The sequence below is a fragment of the Aquarana catesbeiana genome, linkage group LG11 (assembly GCF_042186555.1).
Source record: "Aquarana catesbeiana isolate 2022-GZ linkage group LG11, ASM4218655v1, whole genome shotgun sequence".
Lineage (NCBI taxonomy): Eukaryota > Metazoa > Chordata > Amphibia > Anura > Ranidae > Aquarana > Aquarana catesbeiana.
Window position 1 is genome coordinate 49,291,914 of NC_133334.1, and position 25,278 is coordinate 49,317,191.

At 44.9% G+C, this 25,278-nt stretch overlaps 1 pseudogene; it reads left to right on the forward strand.

Annotated features, from left to right (window-relative positions):
- The first annotated feature begins 3,031 nt into the window (after positions 1–3,031).
- Positions 3,032–3,146, forward strand: LOC141113126 (5S ribosomal RNA; annotated as a pseudogene).
- Positions 3,147–25,278: the final 22,132 nt, after the last annotated feature.

Genomic DNA, 25,278 nt, shown 5'->3' on the forward strand with positions numbered 1-25,278 from the left:
TTACAGGTCCAGGATTGTGGGATCCCTGAGGGTCCCCGGTTCCTGAAGGTTTGTTAACGGAACCCACCGTGAAGGGTGAAGATTGGATCTGTTGGTTTTACCACAGAAAACCCTGCGGCGGGAAAGGTAAGTGGAGTTTTCTAAGGAATTTTTACATTTTCTTATGAAATGTCTCCTTTAAAGTAAATGTTGTCATGCCTAAGTGTCACCACTGGGGGCTGTATGGAGCACGTACCTTCCCATGCTTTGCTCAGAGATCACGCTGTCTCACAGAAGCAGCAGGCTTTTTTCCTCCGGCTAGCAGGCAGACCTCCAGTAAGTTTGGGGGATTTTGCTTCCTCCAGACACCCTCACCTGGGCTGAAGTCTTTCCCTCTTCATGAGACTGAGTATAAGGGAGAACTGAAAACGATTGGCAATGCCGTTTTCTTTCACCGTCCCTACTCGGTGGCAGCTTCCAGGTCTCCTCCACACCATCCCTCACTCACAAGCTGATCCGGGCGGATCGGAGGCCCGTGCTTGCGCGGGAAAACTCTTTTTTTGAAAGAGGGTGGGGCGCAATGCAAGGTGGGGCGGGGCTTAGTGCGTCGTTGGTGTCCTCCAACGCGGGAGTGTGTAGTAGAAAAAAAAAACTCCATTTGTGCTGGCTGCAAAATTGTCAGAGAGACATAAAAGCAAAGAGGAGCATTAAAAAGGTTTTGGCGACACAGGCATTTCCTATTTGACACGTTTACTTTTTGCATCAGGCTGAGCATTAATGGCAGTGGCTGGACTATTGCTCAAGCAGTAGATGCGATTTCTTCTGGTAGTACCTCTGCTTTGTGCATCGGGCTAAGGTCAGAAGGGGAGGTTGAAACGCCCCCAAAAAAGAGCTAAAAGGGTCTCCCTCAAGCTCTGGAAAGCCTACTCATCTCTACAAATGGCATCCTCCCCTGAGAGGGTGCGGCTGGTCAGAGTGAGCATTGAGGCCATGAAATGTTGCAACTGTTTTCAACACTGCAGCCCCTGTTTAGTTTACTAAAAAGATCTTTTTTCCTCAGCCATGATAGATTTTTTTTTAGAAAAAAAAAGTTTAGCGACTTTAATCGCATCCCAGTGTCGGTCAAAATGCGACAGGTTCTCTTCCATTGCCCAGGACCCTCAAACTGAGGAACATTGGGAGGGAGAAGACAAATTCCCTCAGGGGACCGTGGTGAGGCTGATGACTCCTCTTCTGAGGTGTCAAATGTGGGAGAATCAGCTGTTTCAATCTTAAGATTGATGGTGCAATTTCTTGCTGAATGGTCCACTCAACATTTATGTAACCTTAACTGAGTGTTTGGGTTCGCTAAAGCCTCCTCAAGCTGTGCATGCCTTTTCCTGTCCATTCATTGTTGAAAAAGCTTTTTTGTATCTGAGAGGATCCCCCAGATAAGCATTAATTTCCCTCCTAAAAAGTTTTCACACTTTATCCTATGGTGGAGGATATACCAGCAATTAATACTGCTATATCCTCTGTGAATAAGAGTTTGACTTGTCCGGCAGAAAATGCTCAAACGCTTAGGGATTCAACGGATAAAAAGTTGGAGATCCTATTAAAAAAAAAAACACTTTTTTTCTCTGGCAGATTGAGTGTCTCAGCCTGCGTAATTTCTTAATAATTGAGAGACCAGTTTTTAACAGGTGTTCAAGGTTATCCTGCTCAGCAGGCCCAGGATCTGGCAGCTTTATGTTTGCAATAGTTGCTATGAGAGATTCTATCCTTCAGGCCTTGTGCTCTTCGCTAAGCACCATGCAGAAGCTCCTGGCTAGTCTTCCTTTTTGCAGTGAAACAACTATTTGGGGACGTTTTGGATAATACATCCAAAGAAATTCTAGTGGAAAAAGTACCCTATTTTGCCATTTAAGAAAAGGAGTAAATGTATTTTAAATCTCCTTCTTCTGTGCCAGGGGCATCAGCCTCCAGGCAGTCACGGCGGCTTCCGCCGTCAGGTTCAAAAGGTAATCCTCAGGGTTAACCCCAGGGACAAAAGAGGTCTTGGGGGAGGACACCTACAAGATACTGAAGCCTCCTTATGAGGAGGCGCCCCCGCTCACTCAATAGGGGGAAGTCTTATGCCGTTCTCAAGCATCTGGCAGGAAGAGTGTCAAGACGAATGGGGGACTTCCTCAATAGCTCCAAGGTACAAACTGGAGTTCCAAGAGTTCCGGTCTCCTCATTTTCTCAGATCAAATGTTCCTAAGGATCCAGAGAAAAATAAGTATTTCTCTCAAGCATTGGACCATATTTTGTCAAAAAGTGATCATGGTGGCCCCCATGTAAAAGCAGAGGTTGGGGTTTGGTTAAATCCAAATGGACATTCTGGATCTCAAAAATCTAAATTCAATTCCTGAATATACCCACTCTTTTATCGCATGGAAACAATCCAATCAGTTATCTCCATCCTACAAGGAGGAGAACAACTGGCATCAATCGACGTCAAAGATGCATACATCCGTATGCCTATTTCCTCGCTCACTAGTAATATGTACTTTTCAAGGTGGAAAATCTTCATTTTCAGTGTGTAGGTCTGCTTTCTGGTCTAGCTACTGCACCTTGAGTGTCTACAAAAGTTCTGGCCCCTCTTCTAGCCAGATTAAGGCCCCAAGGTATAACGATTATGGTTTACCTGGACGATCTGTTCTTGATAGCCCAGTCGGTAACCCACTTAGACCAAAGTATGGTCACCACATTCAACTACCTGGAATATCTAGGTCGGATTCTCAGCCTAGGAGAAATGTTCTTTAAAACCATGAAAAGGGATATGATCATAGGTACACCCAGTAAAGGGTATTCTTGCCTCAGGCAAAGATCAGCACCATAAAGGAACTGATTTAGGTGGTCAAAGCAGGATGAATTCTTCTATTCAACTTTGCATGAGGTTTTTGGGAAAGATGGTGGCTTCATTCGAGGCCGTTCCTTATGCTCAGTTTCATTCGAGACTGCTGCAAAACATTATCCTAACGGCTTGGAAGGGTTCAAGCTCTAGATTCCCAGTGTGTCTGACTCCAAAGCCTACGGCCACATCACCCTGAAAGCGCCAATCTCGTCTGATCTTGGAGGCTAAGCAGGGTCGGGCCTGGTTAGTACCCGGATCGACCACCTGGAAATACCAGGTACTGTAGGCTGGGTACGCCGGAGCCTCAGTTTATGGTTAATATCCAAAAATCTGCAAAGGGGAAAATCCTTCCTGCAGTTACTACGGAAGTGGCCCAGATCAGAAATGACCTTGCCAATTATCATTCTAGAAATTCAGGCAGAGCACTTTGCCTATCGGCGGTCTTCATCCTAGGAATAGAAAATTGACAGGCGGACTACTTGAGTCGCCAGCAGTTCCGAGGAGAATGGTTCCTTCACCCCAATACCTTCCTGTCCATATGTCAAAGATGGGGGATCCCAGAAATAGATCTGTTTAGGTCCAGGTTCAACAAAGAAATCGACAACTTTGTGTCAGAAACAAAGGATCCGCTAGCATGCAGAACAGATGCCTTGCCATTCCCGTGGAATCGGTTCTCACTGATTTATGCATTCCATCCTATTCTGCCTGCGTCCACGACTTCTTCGCAGGATCAAGCAGGAAGGGAAGTCGGTGATTCTTGGGGCCCAGGAAATCTTGGTATGCAGGGATCGTAAAGATGACAGTAGGGGACCCTACCGCCAGGGCCAGACCTTCTTTCGCAAAGGTCCAGTATTCCATCCTACTTTACAAATGCTAAATTTAATGGTTTCTGACTCTGAAGAAACGTGGGCTGTCAGGTTCAGTGGTTTCTATCTTGGTTAATGCAAGGGAGCTGGCCTCCATAATTATATATTATGGAGTCTAGGAAGCATATGTCTCCTGGTGTGAAACCAGGGGTTGCACCCCAGGAAATAGGTCAAAGGAAGAATCCTTGACTTTCTGCAGATGGGGTGAGAAATAAAGCTGGCCTTGAGTGCTTTCTAAGGACAGGTCTTGGCCTTATCCCTGGTTAGGTCACCCCTGGACCCTTGGGACTTGAATTTAGTTTTTGGCGACATTACAAAACAGCCTTTTTTTGGACCGATACGACATATTCCCTTGGTCCTTTTTTGACAAGGAAACTATTTTTTCTGGTAACCGTATCAGCTGCAAGAAGGGTATCAGAATTGGCTGCTTTTTCTTGTAAAGAGCCATATTATTATTGTTCACAAGGATAAGGTAGTATGGCGTCCTCATCCTAACTTTTTACCGAAGGTAGTATCAGGTTTTTATATAAACCAGGATATTGTTCTACCTTCATTTTTTTCCAGAACCCTGTTCTATGGAAGAAAAATCACTACATTCTTTTGATGTGGTGAGAGCAGTCTACTTAAAGCAGACTGCTCAGATTCGGAAAACGGATGTTTTGTTCGTATTGCCTGAAGGTCCTAAAAGAGGACAGACAGCATGGAAATCTACTATTCTAAATGGATTCCACAAGTAATCGCTCTAGCTTATGGTTTAAAAAAGTAGTTTCAACTCTCTCAAATCAAAACGCACTCCTCTAGGGTTGTTCTAGGGCTTCGTGGCCAGTGCATCAGCAAGCCTCCATGGCTCAAATCTGCAAGGCCGCAACTTGGTCTTCAATCCATACATTTATCAGATTCTATCAGGTGGATGTAAAAAGACATGAGGCTGTCGCCTTTGGGTGCAGTGTACTGCAGGCAGCAGTATAATGCCCCGTACACACGGTCGGATTTTCCGATGGAAAATGTCCGATCGGAGCGTGTTGACAGAAATTCCGACCGTGTGTGGGCTCCATCGGACATTTTCCATCGGATTTTCCGACGCACAAAGTTGGAGAGTAGGAGATAAAATTTTCCGACAACAAAATCCGTTGTCGGAAATTCCGATCGTGTGTACACAAATCCGACGGACAAAGTGCCACGTATGCTCAGAATAAATAAAGAGATGAAAGCTATTGGCCACTGCCCCGTTTATAGTCCCGACGTACGTGTTTTACGTCACCGCGTTTAGAACGATCGGATTTTCCGACAACTTTGTGCGACCGTGTGTAGACAAAACAAGTTTGAGCCAACATCTGTCAGAAAAAATCCTAGGATTTTGTTGTCGGAATGTCCGAACAAAGTCCGACCGTGTGTACGCCCTATAAGTCCTCTGATCTCATGGTGCCCTACTTTGGTTGTGTCTCCCTCCCCTCAGTTGGCAATGCTTTGGGACATCCCACATAGTAATTACTATGGCTCTGTGTCCCGTGATGTACAATTAAAGAAAATAGGATTTTTATAATAGCTTACCTGTAAAATCCTTTTCTTTTGAAGTACATCATGGGACACAGAGGTCCCGCCCCTCTTTCTAGTATACATGTGTATTGCTTTGCTACAAAACTGAGATGCTCCCGGTATGGGAGGGGTTATATAGGGAGGCAACTTCCTGTTTAGGGTGTGCCAGTGTCCAGCACCTGAAGGTGGACTATAACCCATATAGTAATTACTATGGTTCTGTGTCCCGTGATGTACTTCAAAAGAAAAGGATTTTACAGGTAAGCTGTTATAAAAATCCTATTTTTCCTCAGCACTGGCTTTTTCATAAGATCTCTCTAGCCAAAATGTTTCGGATAGAGCAGGGATAGGTTGAAATCCTTGTCAGTAAATTTTTTGCTGTCTGTCCCATTAGGGAGATTTCTCCTCATTGCCTGACCTGGAGACGTGAGTAGAATTCCCCTCTACATCACGATCACTGTAACAGGTGTCCACTCCACATTGAAAGTTACCCTCACCTGTTCTGGTGAAATTTTGCATTTCCTATCACTTTCTGTCTTGGTGACAATGGTCACCAGGACAAATATAAGGATAAATCTATCTAGCAGGGACACATACAGCAATAAAAAGGTTTCTAAACCTTCCACGTTTTATAAAAAAAAAAAAGGTTTGGTTAAAAAAAGATTGCTGGACACAACCTGGACAACCAATAATCTACGGTGAGACTTAAAACATGCATGTCATATTATTAGAAACACATCAAGATGGTGGAATTATGACCCAATGGACAGTACTGCTGAGGGGGGCAGGGTATGTTTTGGGTTGTATTGCACTGGCTTTTTTATAAGATCTGTCTAGCCAAAATGTTTTGGATAGAGCAGGGATGGGTTGAAATCCTTGTCAGTAATTTTTTTGCTGTCGGTCCCATTGGGGAGATTTTCCTACATTGCCTGACTTGGAGATGTGAGTAGAATTCTCCTCTACATCGTGGTCACTGTACCATGTGTCCACATTGAAAGACCTGCCCTCGGGGGGGCGTGACCGGAAGCCGGTCTGGATGGCAGCCTGATTCCCCTGCTCTCTCTCGGCCCGTGATAATCCAGCGCATAGGGGACGTTTAGCCGCTTCCACATGGGCAGATCCAGGACCACTAGATCCGCAGCAGCCAGGGGATCATCCCTACCCCCACCAGGAACGTCCATGAACCTCCGGTCCTTCTTTCTGCCGACGGACATGCCTCACACTGGAGCGGCCAAGATGGCGCCAGACACTCCCGCGGCTTACTCTCGGAGCCCCGCTCAGATCTCCCCGCCGTCTCACTCACCCCATCAGAAGCTCCCGGATCGCGAGTCAGCTCCGATGGGCACCACAGCCAAGCCCTATCTACCTGGAACGGTGAGTCCCCATCCCGGATCCACTTCCCACGAGGCAGCACCACAAGTCTCACAGGGCGCCATGATGGGCCTCCCCCCCCAGCAATACACACAGTGCTCAGAGGCGTTTCCTCGCCTGCTGAGAACGGCATCAGATCCCTGCATTCAGGGCACTGAACCAGGCTCCCCAACCCCCTCAGACTTTTCTGTGGACTTTCCGGCCCTGCCAGACCCTATGCACCCAGCTAGCCGGATCCCACCGGAGCCTACACTGAGCCCAGCACCCTCCAACCATATGGAACCTGACTCACCACCCTCAAAGACCCAGAGGCTAGCCCTCTCACAAGCCATCGGCTCATCCACAGAAAGGACAGTATCACAGGCTACTTATGCTCAAAAAGTGTGCCTACCCGACCCCCACCTCCAGAGGATGGGTACAATAGGGGCCCTCCCGCTCGCTCAGACTCCATCCTGGAGTGAACCATGGGACTCTCCACCAAGACCTGCGCATCAGGCCCCAGGCCTCACTACCCTTAGCGCTCAACCTCTACCACCCAGCATAGCTTCAGTGCAGTGGACCCCAGTGCCAGCCCACCCCCAATCAGCACCCCCACAATGGCAAACATACTTGCAGGCGATCCCCACCAAAGAGGATTTTAGACAACTGATAGAAGACGTAAAGTCCACGTGTCGCTCGGAAATACAAGTGCTCCAATCAGGCCTTAAACACTTAGCAGACAGAGTGGAAATGGCTGAAGAAGAAATCCAAGAGACTAAGCTAGCAGTCCACAGAACCCAACTCCAGGGTGCAGATCACCATACTATGTTAAGAGATATGCAGCAACATGTGGAAGACTTGGATAACAGGGGGCGCAGAAACAACATACGAGTGAGGGGGATCCCAGAAGTCGAAGGCCCAGAGGACATTCAACAAACTTTACAGGACGTGTTTAACAATCTTCTGGGCGAACCCGCCACCAAGTTCATAGAAATGGACAGAGCCCACCGAGCCCTGCGTCCCAAGAGCGCCACCTCGCAACCAAGGGACATTATCTGCAGGATTAACTCCTACCCCCTGAAAGAGGACATTATGCGGCAAGCTCGCTTAGCACGCAAAGTGACTTATAAAGATGCTCATGTACAACTATACCTGGATCTCTCATGGATCACATTACAAAAACGCAGACTCCTTCAACCACTGCTGCGCATCTTACAAGATGAAAATATCCCCTACCGTTGGGGGTTCCCCTTCAGCCTTACAGCTAAAAACCAAGGCAAATCTGCCATTCTACGATACCCGGAGGACCTAGAAGCCTTCTGCGACACCATAGGAATCTCCGTTCCCCGACTCCCGGATTGGGACCTTGTTACCACCCGACCAACACCACCCACAACTTGGCAGAAGGTTCCCTCATCCAACAGATCCCGGAACAGGGATGCGTCTCGCAAGAGTACCAAGCACAGAAATGGCTGACCTTGGCTGTAGTGACTACACCTTCAGCTACTTGTTGATGGACTATTCTCCCATCAGATAACACTGGTGACTTAACCCTGGACATTATAACATACTTAGTCCCCCCCTCCTTGCGCCCTAGTTTTGCATTTCAATCTACAAAATGGGCATGTCTCTGCAGAGACTCGAGAGAGTAGGAAATCCCATACCTACCCACCCCCCTCCTGGTTATATGTTAACAGTTATAGCTGTTTTGCAGTTCATGTTTTATATGACCAATTTTGGGCTCCCCTGCATCCGACCGACTGGCCCTTCGAGACCCTTGTTGGGAGGATCCCTGGAATCCCGTACCGACCTAGGCCTTTTAGTCTCTCAAGGTTGAGAGATAATAGTTGTACGAATTTATAAATGTTTAATATGTACTAACTATCTTCTTTTCTTTTCACTTTCCCTCTCACTTCTCTTTCTCCCCTCCGCTTCTTCACCATCATGTGACTCGCTTCACAATCCGTGGAGTCTGACTGGCTCTCCTCTCGAAGTATGTACACCGCTGATCCACAACTTCCGAAACCTCTCCTCCACATCAGGTAAGGCATTTTCCCCCTTTCACTTGGTATCATGGCTAAGATCCTATCCTTAAATGTCCACGGCCTAAATTCCAACAAAAAAAGACATTTGGCGCTGAGGGAGTTTAGACAATCTGGAGCGGACATTATTTTGGTTCAAGAGACACACTTTGACAAGGGGGGTTCATTTGCATTCGCCTCTAAACAATTCCCCCAAATATACCACTCCTCAGGTCCGCATAAAAGAGCAGGGGTTGCCATCCTCATTAAAAGTGGGTCTCCCTTTACTTGTGCAGCCCACTACAGCGACCCACACGGCCACTTTGTTATCCTTCAAGGACAATGGCAAAAACAAGCAATCACTCTTTGTGCCTTCTATGCCCCCAACATTAAACAATATAACTTCCTGTCTAAAGTATTCACTCGCCTCTTTAAATCTGAGCATCAGATGCTAGTGGTGGGGGGCGACTTTAATTTAACCCATTCAACAACTATGGATCGCCAGGCGGTGAGCCCCAGGGTGACATCGGCTCGAGCCCTACGAGACTTGAAGCTTTTTCGCAAACTCTCTAGACGATACGCTCTCTTCGATGCCTGGAGAGCTCTACACCCTGGCGATCGGCAGTACACGTTTTATTCAGCACCCCACCAAACACATTCACGCATTGATTACTTCTTTGTAAATAACCGCACGCTTAGAAATACACGAGAGGCACTGATACTCCCAATCTCATGGTCTGACCATGCACCTATTTTACTTAAGCTGGAACTAGGACCCCCCAACTGTAGACCTTACAACTGGAAGTTAAATACATTTCTTCTCCAGCACCTCCAATCGAAAACGGAACTAGTATCCACCTTAAATTATTTTTTTGCAGAAAACAATACTCCCGGCATATCCCCTCCCACACTCTGGGAAGCCCACAAGGCAGTACTTCGAGGCAGGTGTATGGCATTATCATCTGCTATGAAAAAAGATGCCCTGACCACAAAACTCCAAACTGAAAAAGAGCTAAGAGCATTAGAATGCCAACTGCAAAGGTCTCCCACCCTATCCCTTCTTAAGAAAATCATACACCAGGAATACGTATTAACTGGGGAAAATCAGTATTGTTCCCATTGCACTCTGGGGTGGCTCCTTTGCATTTGGATGCACAACTTTGCCGGGTATCACAGTTCAGATACCTTGGCGTGGAGATACATAGAGACCTTCGGCAGTTCATTGGTCTGAATCTGACCCCGGTGTTGTCTCGAGTGACCCACCAATTCTCGTCATGGAAAACTCTTCCCCTTAGTCCAGTGGGCCGCGTAAATTTAGTTAAGATGTCCATCCTGCCCAAATTCACCTATTTATTCAGACAAACTCCTGTACCCATACCTCTCTCCTTCTTTACCAAGTTGGACAGTTTGGTCATCTCCTTCGTATGGAATGGAAAGGCCCCTAGAATCGCAAAAACAACATTACAACTACCGGTTACGATGGGTGGCCTAGCACTCCCATGTTTCCTAAAATACTATTGGGCGGCAGTCCTGGTGACATTAAAGTGGTGGCTCGCGGAGGAGCCCTCTAATCCAGCATCCGATGTGGAGGCCGCTTTACTTGGTTCCTACTCGGAACTACGAAATCTCATACATAGAGGGCCCCGCTCCAATCCCAAAATATCTGTGCCCATGAAAACGACCATTAAGGTGTGGGATACGGTGAACGCGAAACTGGGGACACAAAATGCGTGGTCCCCTGTGACACCACTTTGGGGCAACCCGCGGTTGAGTCATTTTCGGTCGATCCCAGATCCTGTCATATGGGCTAGATACGGAATAGTTGCCCTTGGTGATATTGTATCGCAGGGACAGCTAATAACGTTCGATGATCTGAAAAGTAGAAAAGGCCTCCCAAACCGGATGTTTTTTAGATTTCTACAGTTGAGACATGCATTTCGCTCCCAGTTTCCCAGCCCGATAACTCTACAGATGTCAGATTTGGAAACTGAACTTCGTGCACCTGAAGGCACTAAACTACTCTCGCTTATTTATAATAAACTTGCCCTTCTGGACACAGCTAGAGTCTCGCAATTGCTAACAACCTGGCAGCATGACATACCTGACTTGACCGAAGATGACTGGGAGGAGGGGGTGCAGCAATACCTAACACTGACCATCTCCTCTAAAGATAGATTTAGCCAATTAAAATTTCTACACCGGGCCTATTACTCCCCATCGCGGCTCGCAAAAATTTATTCAGATAGAACAGCCACCTGTCCCAGATGTGGCTCAGACGATGCAGATTTTTATCATACTGTGTGGTCATGTCCACGGATAGTGGTTTTTTGGAAGTTAGTCCTAGACGATATCAACTCGGTGGGCAGAATCAGGGTCCCCTACAGTCCTCTCCCCCTCCTGCTAGGCATGTGTGGCTCTCTGGAGGCCCCCAGAAGGAAAAAATTATTTGTTTTTTACACTGCGATGTATGCCAGAAAGGCGATTCTCCTTAACTGGAATCAGCCTCAACCACCTACTAAACAACTATGGCTCTCTCTCATCAATGCAGCCCTGCCCCTCTATAAATTAACATATATGGGAAGGAACTGCCCAAAAAAGTTTGATAGAGTATGGGCGGATTGGGTGGAGGCCAAACACCTGACTATTCCATAGATAAACTTAGTACTATAGATTACGCTTTTAGTTGTCCAATTATCCCCGACTTAGGTAATTCTGCCCCGGACAAGGCTTCCCCGATACACGGTTAACGTATAGCTAAGCTTGGAGGACCCCTGCTGGGCCTCCCTGCTGGGCCTCCCTACCCGGGCCTCCCCCCCCCCCCCCCAACCCCCCCCCCTACCCTCCCTCCCCCATCACGTGGACTCCTACAGTGACTTGGGTTAGAAGTTTTATAACTCTACTTTTGCCCTTAGCTATGCGGTTGTACTATATTTTCTGCACTATACCTACTGTCTTGACTTGATATGGACAATCATTGTACAATATCTGTCTTGAGCTAATTTAACTTGATCTGTGTTTAGTTTGTTTGTGATAAATAAATAAACTTTATGTTAAAAAAAAAAGAAAATCATACACTTGCGAACTACTCTGAGCGACTTAGCTATGGGGCGGGCAGAAAAGGCCATCATTAGACTAAGACAAATGTACTATGATAAGGGCAATAAGGCACATTCCTTACTAGCGAAAAAACTACGAGATAACTCACATATGTCCACGCCACACCAGATTAAGAATAAACTAGGCTCCCTATTATCCCACCCCAAAGACATTGCCAATACTTTTGCAGACTACTACCAGGACCTCTATAATAATCCTAATATTCCTAGTAACCCCCTCTCTCCCGACCTGCACCAGCGCATGCAACATTACCTCACACAGAGTGGAGTCCCACAGCTCCAAACCTGCGATCTAGCAACCTTAAATATGCCAATCACCAAAGAAGAAATAGAACAGACCATTAAAACTCTCCCATCCCACAAAGCTCCATGCCCGGATGGATTACCCTATGAATACTATAAGGCTTTCCTCCCCATCCTATTACCACATATGTGCAAACTTTTTAATGCCTTTTATCGAGACTCTCCCATTCCTTCAGATATGCAACGATCATTCATCACTTTGATTCCTAAACCAGACAAAGATCCCACCTTATGTGCTAACTACAGACCCATCGCTTTACTGAATTCGGACCTAAAAATTTTCACAAAACTGTTATCAATCTGACTGAACATGATCCTCCCATCCCTTATCCATAAAGACCAGGTGGGCTTTGTCCCCCTCAGACAGGCGGGGGATAACACTAGGAAGGCGATTGATTTAGTGGATGTGGCGAACAGGGAGAATTCGGAATCCTTGTTGCTTAGCCTAGATGCCGAAAAGGCCTTTGACCGCCTTGGGTGGCCCTTCCTGGTCGCTACACTACAACATGCTGGGTTCCGAGGACCTTTCCTGAGAGCCATACAACACCTCTATTCCAATCTCTCCGCCCAGGTCAGGACCCCTTTTGCCCTTTCTCCCACTTTCTCGATAACTAACGGCACTCGCCAGGGATGCCCACTATCAGCCTTATTATTCGCACTCTGTGTCGAACCCTTGGCGGCCTCTATTCGAGGCAACCAGGATATTCGGGGAATTTCAGTCAGGGGTCGGGAGTTTAAGATCTCATTGTTCGCTGACGACGTGATCCTTACCTTGACCCAGCCCAGAATTTCCCTTCCAAACCTACATGCAGAACTTGACCGATACGGAGCCCTTTCGGGCTATAAAATTAATACATCTAAGTCAGAGGCCCTCCCAATCAATATTTCAGACACGGAAACGGCGCACCTAAAGGCCAACTTCAACTACCACTGAAAAAACACCTTCTTGAAATACCTAGGAGTACACATCACCCCAAAATTTAACACCTTATATCAGGAGAACTCCCCCCCTTTTCTGCTCCATCAGAACTCTGCTTACAAATTGGAAAAAACACCATATCTCCCTGTTAGGCCGGATCGCATTGATTAAGATGACGATCCTTCCGAAACTATTATATCTCTTCCAAACATTACCCATTCCTGTCCCACATAAACACCTGAGTAAAATCCAATCTGACCTTTTTAAATTCACCTGGAATTATAAAAGACATAGAATCCCTCAATCGGTAATGATGGCGGTGCGCTCAGATGGAGGCCTTGCCTTTCCCAATCTTATTAAATACTACCAAGCCGCCCAACTACGTGCAATAGCTTCATGGTTCACTCAAAGGTCCTATAATAGATGGACAGAAATTGAAAAAATATGGTTAGCCCCGACCCACCCAAACAGCCTACTATGGAGTGCGAGTGCAGAGGTGCCCCCTCAGCGCTTACTGGGACCTATGACCCAGCTCCGACGTTTGTGGAACAAGCTATCCCGTTCACATGCATTGTCCTCAGAAAAGTCAGTTCTAACGTCATTTGTCTGTGACCCCAAAATCCCAGATAGTCTTACTCACCGGATGTCTTACCCATGGACGTCACGGAACCTTTTCCACTATGGAAATCTGGTAGACCCCAGATCTCGCAAGCTACTGTCCTATTCTGACCTTCAGACCAAATTTGACCTACCACATCAAGCTTTTTACAGTTACCTGCAAATACGCCACTATGCCATGTCCATATCGCCTGACCTACAGTTCTCCCCCCCATCATCTTTTGAAAATCGAATCCTGGCGGGCACGGCCTAGAAAGGTTTAATCTCTGACATCTACAAAATACTAAATGCCTATCCACTAGAAACTAAAGGTAAATATGCTTATATGATCAAATGGGAGAAAGCCCTTAATGAGGAACTCCCTATGGAGCAATGGCAGACGATATGGCCCCAGGCGGCAAAAAGCTCTCTGTACCCTATACAAGGAAAATACCTACAAAATCCTCCTTTACTGGTATATGACTCCGGATACTCTCCACGCCACATCTCCCTCTAGCTCCGATCGCTGTTGGCGATGTCAAAAAGACAGAGGGACCCTCCTCCACATTTATTGGAACTGCCCACCGATCACCCCTTTCTGGGACACGGTCCAGCAATTGCTGGCTCACCTTCTAGAGATACAGATCCCCATGGTCCCCAAGTTCTTCCTCTTAGGAATCTTACCGTTAAAGATCCCCACACCTTACAAAAAATTAACACGCCATATCCTCACAGCAGCACGCTGTCTTATTGCCTTACACTGGAAAAAACTCCCCCCCCACTCCTGAAGCATTATACGCTAGAATTAAAGATGTGGAGTTGATGGAGAAGATGACGGCCCGGTTACAAGACAGACTGGAAGCACATAATAAAGTGTGGGAGTTGTGGTATTTTCGAGAGGACCCACCATGACCAAGTAACCGAACTACTACAATGCTCTTTCTCTCTTTATCTCCTCCTTCTTTCTCTATCCTTCTACCTTACCTTGAGTATTCTAGTGACTTGCATAGTTCTAAGCAGAATAGAAGAGGAAAAAAAAAAAAAAAGAAGAAAGAAGGGATTTGGTATATATATATTCTTTATTGTGTATTCTTTCTTTTTATTGTTTCACGCATATTATGTATTCCTGTACTGCAAATATTACAATAAAATGTTATTTGAAAGACCTGCCCTCACCACCTGTTCTGGTGGCAATTTTGGATTTCCTATCACTTTCTGTCTTGGTGACAATGGTCACTAGGACAACTATAGAGGGTAAATCTATCTAGCAGGGGCACATACAGCAATAAAAAGGTTTCTAAACCTTCCATATTCATAAAAAAAAGGCTTAGTGCATATAATCTGGACAACCAATAATCTATGGTTAGACTTGAAACTTGCATGTCATATTAGAAACACACCAAGATAGTAGACTTATGATCCAGTGGACAGTCCTGCTGAGGGGGTCAGGGGTAGGTTTTGGGTTTTATTGCAAAAGTGCACGATATTGTTAAAAAATAAAAATCTGTCTTCAAGTTATAATCTTCTATAAAATAAAAGATGGCTTCTACAAAATAGCCTGTTACTTTTTTCTTCCAGTCATCTTTGTAAACCATGGTGTGACTGCAAAGCTAGTCTGGTTAAACAGTGGTGGAACTTTAAACCCTTGGGGCTTCTGCTCCACTGTCGCGTGAGTCATCTCTGTCAGAAATGATCATACGCCCTATTGAGAAATCTTTAAAACCCGTCACTTTTGTTATTTTAGCTCTATGTTTTGCAGCTGAAAGATTCCTGGGGCACTTTGGGAAAAGGGAAGAAAAGTAGCTGATTTTCTATTTTCCAACCCCCTCTATAAAGGTGATTAAAGCCAAACCAACAACATTCAACCAATCTCATTGTTTTGTTTTTTTGTGGTCAGATAGGGAAATGTTCACATATTTGTAGACCCTCCTGCGGCATATATCCTCTATTTAAAGATTTTTCAGGTTGAATTGTATTTTTCATGGCCGATCACTACTGTATCTCTACCTCCAAGAAAAGTCAGTAATGAGTATGTCTTCTAAGTGCTCCCACTGTTTAGGTAGCAGCGTGCACATTCACTAAAATCACTAAATTACATTTCTGTACTGAAATCTTTCTGAAGCAAATCATTCAGCCATCAGATTGCCGATGTCATTAGGTAGCTTAAAGCATATCTAAACTTGAGAACAAAAATGTAATATATTATTTATAAATATGTAAAATAGCAGCTTACCAGTCTGTAGATGTGGTGGCTGCACGGTGTCCAGGGAAATGTGACTGCTAAAAAATTAGCAACGTGTATATCAAGCCAACGCGTTTCGTGGGTATAGACTCACCCTGCTTCAGGGCTAGCACACAAAGGATGGATAAAAGATACATATAACAATATGTATAAATATACAAAATATATAAATAATATAAGAATCATTAATGATATATAAAATAAACATTATATAAAAATGTATATACAAATATATAATATATAAATTAACTGTCCACTGGAAGGCATTTCTTCCTTTTTGCCCACATGAATACTGACTCAATACCAGTGACCAATCCAGTCCTTGCTTTTGATGAAGGCCTAAGGCCAAGACGTGTCAGAATTTTTGGATGATGTTATTGCTGTAATGCTTAAATAAATATTTTCTATGGAGAAGCTGTCGCGTTGCCTGCCTGTACTTTCTATGAATCCAGTCAGTCCAGTCTCCAAATCATGCCTAATTTACACCTGTGGATTCTGCCAGTATCGCAGTTTCTGTCCTAGGATGACAACAGACACTCACTGTACCGTATGGAGGAGCAGTGTTCTCACCCTAGATAGGAAGTGTCTAAAGACTAAAGAACACCCCTCTCCCTAACTACATAACAATAGGAGGAGGTATTCTGTAGCCCACACAGAAAATTGGAAAGAATGCTAAGGCTGGCCATATACTGTTTGAATCTTGACTGGTTCAGCAGGAACCTGCCGACAGTCGAACCTTGTATAGGCAGGCTGAATGTGCCAAGTTGATCGATCGATCAACTTGGGTACAACCAGTCTGATTTTACATGCGATTGCCGCTAGTGGCTTGCAGGAAAGAAATTTGCTCTGTGTATGGCCTGCATAACTGAAACTAGTTATTGGAAGCAGAAAGCACACAAAGTTTTCAGCTCATTGGATGCCCATTGATGAAAGGATAATGCTCATAACCAAGTTATACAAATATAAAGAGGCAAGAGGATCTAAGGCTGTGGTCTCCGAACTACCACCAATGGGCTGGTTATAGATGGTTGGTTTATGTTGACCAACTTTGCAATGAGAATGCCCTGCATGCATGCCACCGCATTATTTACTGCAGTAATTTACGGCATTGCGCTGGTTGCTAAGGAGCAGGCTGGGAAGCCGGTCACTACATCCTTAATAACGGATTACTCATCAGTTGAAAAAAAAAAACAGGCCCTTTGGGTCTAGTGGACCAGGCAAAGCAGTTGGTCTAGTGCAGTGGTTCTTAACCTCAGTCCTCAAGCACCCCCAACGGCCATGTTTTCAGGTTTTCCTTTACTTTGCACAGCTACTTTAAATCAATATCAATGGCATGGTATTGATGAGAGCTATTTTATTTAAGGGAAGTTCCCAAAACATGGCCCATTGGGGGTACTTGAGAACTAAGGTTGAGAACCACTGGTCCAGGTAAGGCAGTTTTATTCACAGGCTCCTCTGCATCCAAGACCAGTCTCTGCAGCCTCTTCTCCCCTGCATTCTGGCTGTCAGATTTCGCACATGTCATCAAGACCATAGTCCTGCAATAGATGGAGGGCAGTGAGGGTACCGAGCATTTGGCAGCACAGTTTGCCAGGGGAGCAGAGGATCAGGTATGTAAAAGTGCTTCTACCTTACCCTAGAATGAACTAGCACTAACCCATGCAGTGCAGGTGCTGCCCCACTGCAAGGGAGGACTTTTACTTTTTCCAGAGTTGGGTTTTAAACTTTCCACAAATGCAGGCGGTTGAGCAGCAGTTTTACTGCCCCTGACTAAACACCTAAAGAAGCGAATGCAGCTTGTCAGGGTTGGTCATGGCCACAGCAAAAAAGAAATATGTTGCTTTTGGCAGGTGGTACTGCTGCGGTAGCGACTCATTTAAGTGTATGTATGTAATGAACATGATTGCAGCGCAGTCTGAAGCCATCAATATCCACAGAGGTGGAGAATGAGCATCTTATAAAGCAGACATTTCACAAAATACATTTTCCCGAAGGTCTCCCTGAAGACTTGGGGGTCAAACATTTGCCATGAGGAGTGTTCATGAGAATAGGAATGAATATTAATGCATTGCCGCCCATCAAAAGATGTGTGAGGTCTGCCCTGGAGGACCTCTTCCACCTTCTGCTTGCTGCCTTCTGTGTGAGCAGACTTTTAATGCTTGCAATAATTAAACCTTGCTCTGCTTTCATGTTTCTTAAGACATCTCATTCATGCACCTGGCACAGAAGAAAGCCTGGACCTCGTCAGTACGGAAATCACTTTTTAATGATTTGCACCTGCTGGAATAGTGCCAGCCTCATATAAATGGAAAGTGTACAGACGATTGGGTGCCTATGGGCACCAGTTGATATGTTGGCTGACCAATACAGGGAGGAAATTTATCAGACTGCCTTTTGTTTACATGATCCCTGTGCGGTTTCCCCCAAGAAACATATGCTAGAAGTGTCCTGCTATCCATAATTATGCTCAGGGCAAAAATACCTCTCATGATTTCCTATCTCCTCAGTATTTGCATAATGCAGCACCTGAGGTGTTCTAGTAGAAATCTGAAACTACATGTAGACACCTGGAGGCCGCCTACAGCAGAAAATACGGTATACCAGGCCACTCTTCTGCATCATAACACTGGCAGTAAAAACAGGAGGCTGAGGCGCAGTTTTAGGCTCCATGCGACTTTACATTGCAACTTTGGATGGGTGCAACTTGGATGCGACTTTGGCTTTGACTGTTGCACAACTGTCTCATTGATAACATTAAGATACAACTTTTATGTTTTTGAAAGTTCCATTTGCAGTCTATGGCACTCAAGTTGCATGAAAGTCACATCAAAGTAACCTTTTTAAAATCACTGTGACTGTAAGTCGCATAGCTTTGATCATCTTCCATTGAAATACATGGGCTGCGACTTGTCATGCGACTTTGTGTTCAAAGTCTTATGGCAAGTGTGAATGGAGCTTAGTTCCTATTCTCTCTTTCGGTCTTTCTCTCTGTCTCTCTCTCTCTGTCTGTCTCTCTCTGTCTCACATTCTCCTATACTTTCTCTCTCTCTCTGTTCTATCTATCATTCTCCATTTTCTTTCTCTTTATTCATTTTCTATCATTCTCTGTTCTGTTTCTCATTCTGTATACTGTTTCACATTTACTAATTCTCTCATTCTTTCTCTCTGTTCTCAGTATTTCATCCTCTATACTGTTCCCCATTCATTCTCTCTTTTCTCTATTTCTCATTCTCTGTTCTTTTCATATTCTCTCTCTCTCTCTCTCTCTCTCTCTCTCTCTCTCTCTCTCTCTCTCTCTCTCTCTCTCTCTTTGTCTTTCTCTTTCTCTTTCTCTTTCTCTTTCTCTTTCTCTTTCTCTTTCTCTTTCTCTTTCTCTTTCTCTTTCTCTTTCTCTTTCTCTTTCTCTTTCTCTCTCTCTTTCTCTTTCTCTCTCTCTTTCTCTCTCTTTCTCTCTCTCTTTCTCCCTCTCAGTTTTTTTTTCTCTTTGTGTCCTTTGGCTCTCATTTTCTCTATTTTCTTAATCATTCCCTCTCCGACTCTCTCATTCTCTCTCCCTGATCTGTCTTTCATTCTTCATTATTTATCATTTATTTATTCTCTTATTCTGTCTCTCTCATTTGTATCCCATTCTATATTTTGTTTCCTATTCATTCATATTCGTTCATTCATTCTCTCTGCCTCTCATTCTCTATTCTGTTTCCTGTTCATTCATTCCTTTCCTCTGTTCTCTGTCACTCATTCTGTATACTGTTTCACATTCTCTCATTTTCTCTCATTCTTTATCTCTGTTCTCTGTATTTCATCCTCTATACTGTTTCCCATTCATTAATGCTCGGTCTTCTTTATTTCTCATTCATTTACCCACTCTCTCTCTCTCTCTCTCTCTCTCTCTCTCTCTCTCTCTCTCTCTCTCTCTCTCTCTCTCTCTCTCTCTCTCTCTCTCTCATTTTCCCTCTCTGGTTTTCTGTCTTTGTGTCCTTTGGCTCTCATTATCTCCATTTTCTTCCTCATTCCCTCTCTGACGCTCTCTCCCCTGTTTCTCTATTAGACCCCTTTCACACTGAAGGCGCTTTTCAGGCGTTTTAGTGCTAAAAATGGTGCCTGAAAAGTGCCTCTCAAGCCACACCGGTGTGAGAGCCCGAGTGCTTTCACACTGGGGCGGTGTGCTTGCAGGACGGGAAAAAAAGTTCTGCAAGCAGCGTCTTTGGGGTGGTGCGGGAGCGGTGAATACACCGCTCCTAAACTGCCCCCGCCATTGAAATCCATGGGCATCGCTGCCGAAACGCCTGAAAAGTGCTTCGGCAGCAGCACTTTTTGGGCACCTTTAACCCCTTGTTAACCCCTACTTTGGGGTTAAAAGAGCCCCGCTCCCACCCGCACAGCGCCGCTAAAACAAGCAGCACTTTACCGCTGGCGCAGGGCGGTCTTCAGTTTTAAAGGGGTCTTATGTTTCTCATCTATTAATTCTCTCTCCCTGATCTGTCTCTCTCATTTGTCTGTATTCCATCTAGATTCTGTTTCCTATTCATTCATTCATATTCAATCATTAAGTCTCTCTGTTCTCTGTCTCTCATTCTCTATTCTGTTTCCTATTCGTTCATTCATTCTCTCTGTCTCTTATTCTGTATACTGTTTCTCATTTACAAATTTTCTCTCATTCTTCTGTTTTCTGTATCTCATCCTTTATACAGTTTTCCATACACTCTTTCATTCATTCTCTCTATTTCTCGTTCTGTTTCTCATTCATTCATTCACCCACTGTCTCTCTCATTCTCCCACTCTGGTTTTCTCTCTTTGTGTGCCCTGGCTCTCATTCTCTCTCTCCTTCTCTCTCATGTTTCAATTCTCTCTCCCACTTCTGTTTCTCATTCTCTATTATCATTTGTTTATTTTCGTCTGTATCCCATTCTATATTTTGTTTCCTACTCATTCATTAATTTATTCCTCTTTCCCCTCCTCCTCCATCATCCTCTTCCTCCTCCTCTCCATCATCGCCATCATCATCATCATCCTCCTCTCCATCACCATCATCCTCCTCTCCATCATCATCATCCTCCTCCTCCACTCCATCATCATCATTATCATCATCATCATCATCCTCTCTCTGTTCTCTTTCATTCTCTATTCTATTTCTCATTCAATTATTCATTAATTCTCTCTTATACCCTTTCTCTGTTCTGTCTCTCATTCTGTTTTTCATTCATTTATTCTCCTTCTGTCCATATTCATTATCCCTCTCCAGTTTTCTCTCTCTCTCTCGCTCTCTCTCTCTCTCTCTGTTCTGTCTCTCATTTCTCATTCAATTATTAATTTATTATCATTCGCTCTCCCTCTTCTCTGTCTCTCATTCTGTTCTGTTTCTTATTCATTCATTCTCTCTCATACCCTTTCCCTGTTCTGTCTCTCATTCTGTTTTTCATTCATTCATTCATTTATTCTCCTTCTTTCCATATTCATTATCTCTCTCCAGTTTTCTCTCTCTCTGTCCTTTATCACTCATTCTCTCTCTAATATAAATATATGCAAACAGAGCAAATATACTGGCGGGAGCCTGACACAGCCTAATACCTGGATAAGTAGTGGTGTCAGTGGTCTGGTTTATGTATGGGATATATGAAGGGTGTATATGACAGGCTGTGTACACAAGATAAACCTGTACGGCTCAGGCACTGACTGGTGTGGGCTGTGTCATGGTGAGCTCAGTAACGCTTATAGTGTAGATATATTGGCTAATTATGTCTGTTATTGAGAAATCCCTCCAGACAGCCACTGTCTGACTCAAACTCATGTCATAGACGGTCATTCTATGGACTGATGGGCCTCTCCCTCCCGTTCAGTGATAGTTTATTGATTGGATCAGCCATTTAGCGCTATCAATTTTTTTTACAGGAAATCTTTTATCAGGATTATATTGTATCTTTACATTTGAACATTAGCTGGCATTGCTTGTAGCAGCCATGTAGAAGCACCCAGTGGTCCTTCTGGTCTTCAGGTCTGTGGAGGTTCCTCCTGCGTCTATAGGAATCCTGTACTGAGAGACTAGGGGAGGGAAGGGTGCCTTTGCTGGCTGCTGCTGACCAAAATACCAATTGTTTGGCCATCAGGCTAACGCTCTGGCTTGAAGCCCAACTCCAGGAAAATCGGAAATCTTTTTGCAGTTTTGGATACATTCATATTTTGCAGGACACTGCCACCCCCTATTCATGCGTCCGGACCCTTTCAAGATGCCGGGCACGTGAGTTACAGCGGTGGGGATGTGTTGTTGAAGCACCTGATTAGAGCCAGGGGCTCTAATAGGCTTCAAAATAGGGTGGGCTCGTGGCGCAGAGCATTGCGGCAGGAGCCCACCCAGGTGTTACAACAGCGAATGAATATTCACTTTTGAAACACTGATTCTCAATCCGGCCAATCAGAAGCAGGTCTGAGACCCGTTTTACGATTGGCCAAAAAGAGAACACTCCCAATTGGCCGCTGAGGAGGAGGGAGGAAACGGAAGCTGCCGCGATTTTCGCGGAGAGCAAGGTAAGGGAAAGCCACTGCCGCCGAGCAAGGGAAGCCACCGGTGAAGCCAGGGAGAAGCGCTGCCCACCATAGATGGGGTAAGTGCAACAGACCTACCCGACAGACCGGGGGGGGTGGTACTGTTTGCCACCCCCCCAAAAAAAATTACCACTGGCCACCACTGATGGGATTGTAACAATGTTTTTTTTAAGATTTTTTTATTTTACTTTTTATTGGTTGAACTGGATGGACTTGTGTCTTTTTTCAACCTAACTATGTAACACCGGGACCACACAGAAATGTGTCGTATTCCACCATTCATGTGTCGGATCGCACCCAAAATAGCGCATGCACTACTTTTAAAAACACACTGTAACTGGATCGCATTCTACTGCGGCACCATGCAATCTGGTGCAGGCAAACGCACTGCCTTTGCAATCTGCATTTGGGGTGGTGTTAGGATTACCCGCAGCAGATCGCATACCCAGGGCATATTGAATTTCTGGTGTGAACTAGCTCTAACCCTAGGTTTACACTTCCGTGATTTGTGCGGGCCACGTTTTCACGGGCACAGCAGCCCATTTAAATGAATGGGCTGTGCCTGCGTTTTCCGGAAAAAAAAAAAAAAAAAAAAAAAAAAAAGCTTCACGCACCATTTCAAAAATGCAACCGAAGGGAAACTGCATGTTTTTTTTACAATGTGCAAACACGTTGAGTGCGGAGATGCATGGGGTGCCATTCAGAATGAATGGCAGCACCGAGCGTCTCCTAAGAGCAGCACAATTTGGCTGCGGGTGGTTGTGGGTGCAGGAACAGATGCGATTCCCGCACACACGCAGAGGTGTGAACCTAGCCTTCAGAGAGGATTTTTCCCATCATATTTTAAAGTGTCAGGGGAAAATAATAATAATAAAAAAAAACTTATTCAGTATATCTCTGTAATACATGTATGTTTCTTCAGGTTTTATCGCAAAATGCTACAAATACAAAGAATATCAGTTAAAGTTCCACCCAAATTTTGAACAATATCTGTATGTATTCTCTTCCTTGCCTAGATGCTGACATGCCGTTTAAAAAAATTTAAATCGCCGTAATTACCTTTTATTTTTCTATTCTTCTTTGCATTTCCTGGTTCTCCTCCCGTGGGAGTAGGCGTGTTTCTAGCCTCTCCCAGACTCCTGGGAGCTAGTCTCAGGCTTCCCAGGATGCCACTGAGCATGTGCGGGAATGAACGGTGAATGCTGGGAGCACAGCATTCACCACATCCAGGAAATAAATGCTTGTGGGCTTCAAATGCCCACAATGAAGATGGAAACCGCCTGCAGTGAATAATATAAGTTATTCTTTCCGACGAAATCTGACACAGGCGGACATATTACACACAATATGTGAGTATGTAATGCTGAGAAGAAAAGTTTGTGAATGAACTCAAAAAAAAAAAAAGGATAGATAGGTGGACCCCCGCTTTAATCTGTGTGCTCCCAACTTCCTGTGCTGCACTTATCAGTCTCATCAGTTATCAGCCCTGCCCAGTTCTCTTTGTGGTCTACAGAACAGCTCCCCTATGCCTTAAAGATGAGAAAAGGGGGAGGTGTTCTGTAAGCATAATACACTTTCTGTCCTAGGGTGACCACGCTGCTCCTCCATAGATACAGTAGACTGAGTAAGCATTGTCACTTGTGTTACTTGCAGGATCACCAGGAGAATGCAGAGGAAGAAATGCGTGAAGAATACGAATGCAACCATCACAGCTAAGGGCTGGTAAGCTGTTATTACTGTACTAAAGCTGGCAAGACAAATTGCAATCTGAATGTACAATCTACCAATAACTAGATAGTGAATGGGCTTGCCTGATTGGCTAGGTTGCAGGGGTCTTATCTAGTTTTGGTAAATCCAATGGTGGCTATACACTCTTTTTACATCTGATCGATGTCCTAGTCGATCAAAATTCACAAAAAATCAAACAGCCATAACTTTCTTTCTGATTGATTTAGACTCCATTTCAATTGGATTCTATCAACCTGAGTCGAACCTGACCAGGGAGGAATATTATCGATTGTTTAGCATCAATTGGCAACACTGAGATATTTTGTTCGTGAACACATTTGTATTTTGGTCAATCATATTATGAGATGACATGGCAGAAACAGAGATGTAACTGATAATTTACAATCATAAATTACGATTATATCTTAAAATAAAAGTATGGGGTTTTCTTATTTTTTCTGGTTCATACTTACCTAGGTGGATACAGCATCGCTCTGATGCTGCATCTGTCCCTGCTGGCCCTAACACTGAGAACCGAGTGATCAAACACCGTTGATCGCTCAGTTCTCAGTGCTGCCTGAGCAGAGAGCTGGTGACTGTCAGTCACTGCTCTGCTCTGCCGAGCGGTGACTGTGGAGGGGGCGGGAGCGGCCAGCTCAGGCTGTACTGACTCTCTGAGAGGCTGGGCCCGTTGCCAGTCCAGGCATATGGGCAGATCCCAACTATATGGTTGCAATCTTGCCCGAGCCAAGACAAGCTCTGTGAAGGCTGACAGCGTACTTCAGCTCGCTGTCTGCTGAAAACGGATCACAGGAGTGCAGAACGAACTGCAGTTCTCTGATCCACAGGAGAAGTACAGCCAAACAAGCTTAACTATCTAGTGCAGAGGTCTAAAACTGGTGGCCCTCCAGCTGTTGCAAAACTACAAGTCCCATGAGGCATTGCAAAGCTGACAGTCACAAGCATGACTCCCACAGACAGAGGCATGATGGGACTTGTAGTTTCGCAACAGCTGGAGGGCCGCTAGTTTGAGACCCCTGATCTAGTGAAATCCATTTGTGGACTTTATATGCACAGTGGCTTAGTGATTAGCACTTCCGCCTTGCAGCACTGGAGTGATTGGTTCGAATCCCAACCATGACACTGCCTGTATGGAGTTTGCATGTTTTGTTTCCTGCCACACTTCAAAGACATGCTGGTAAG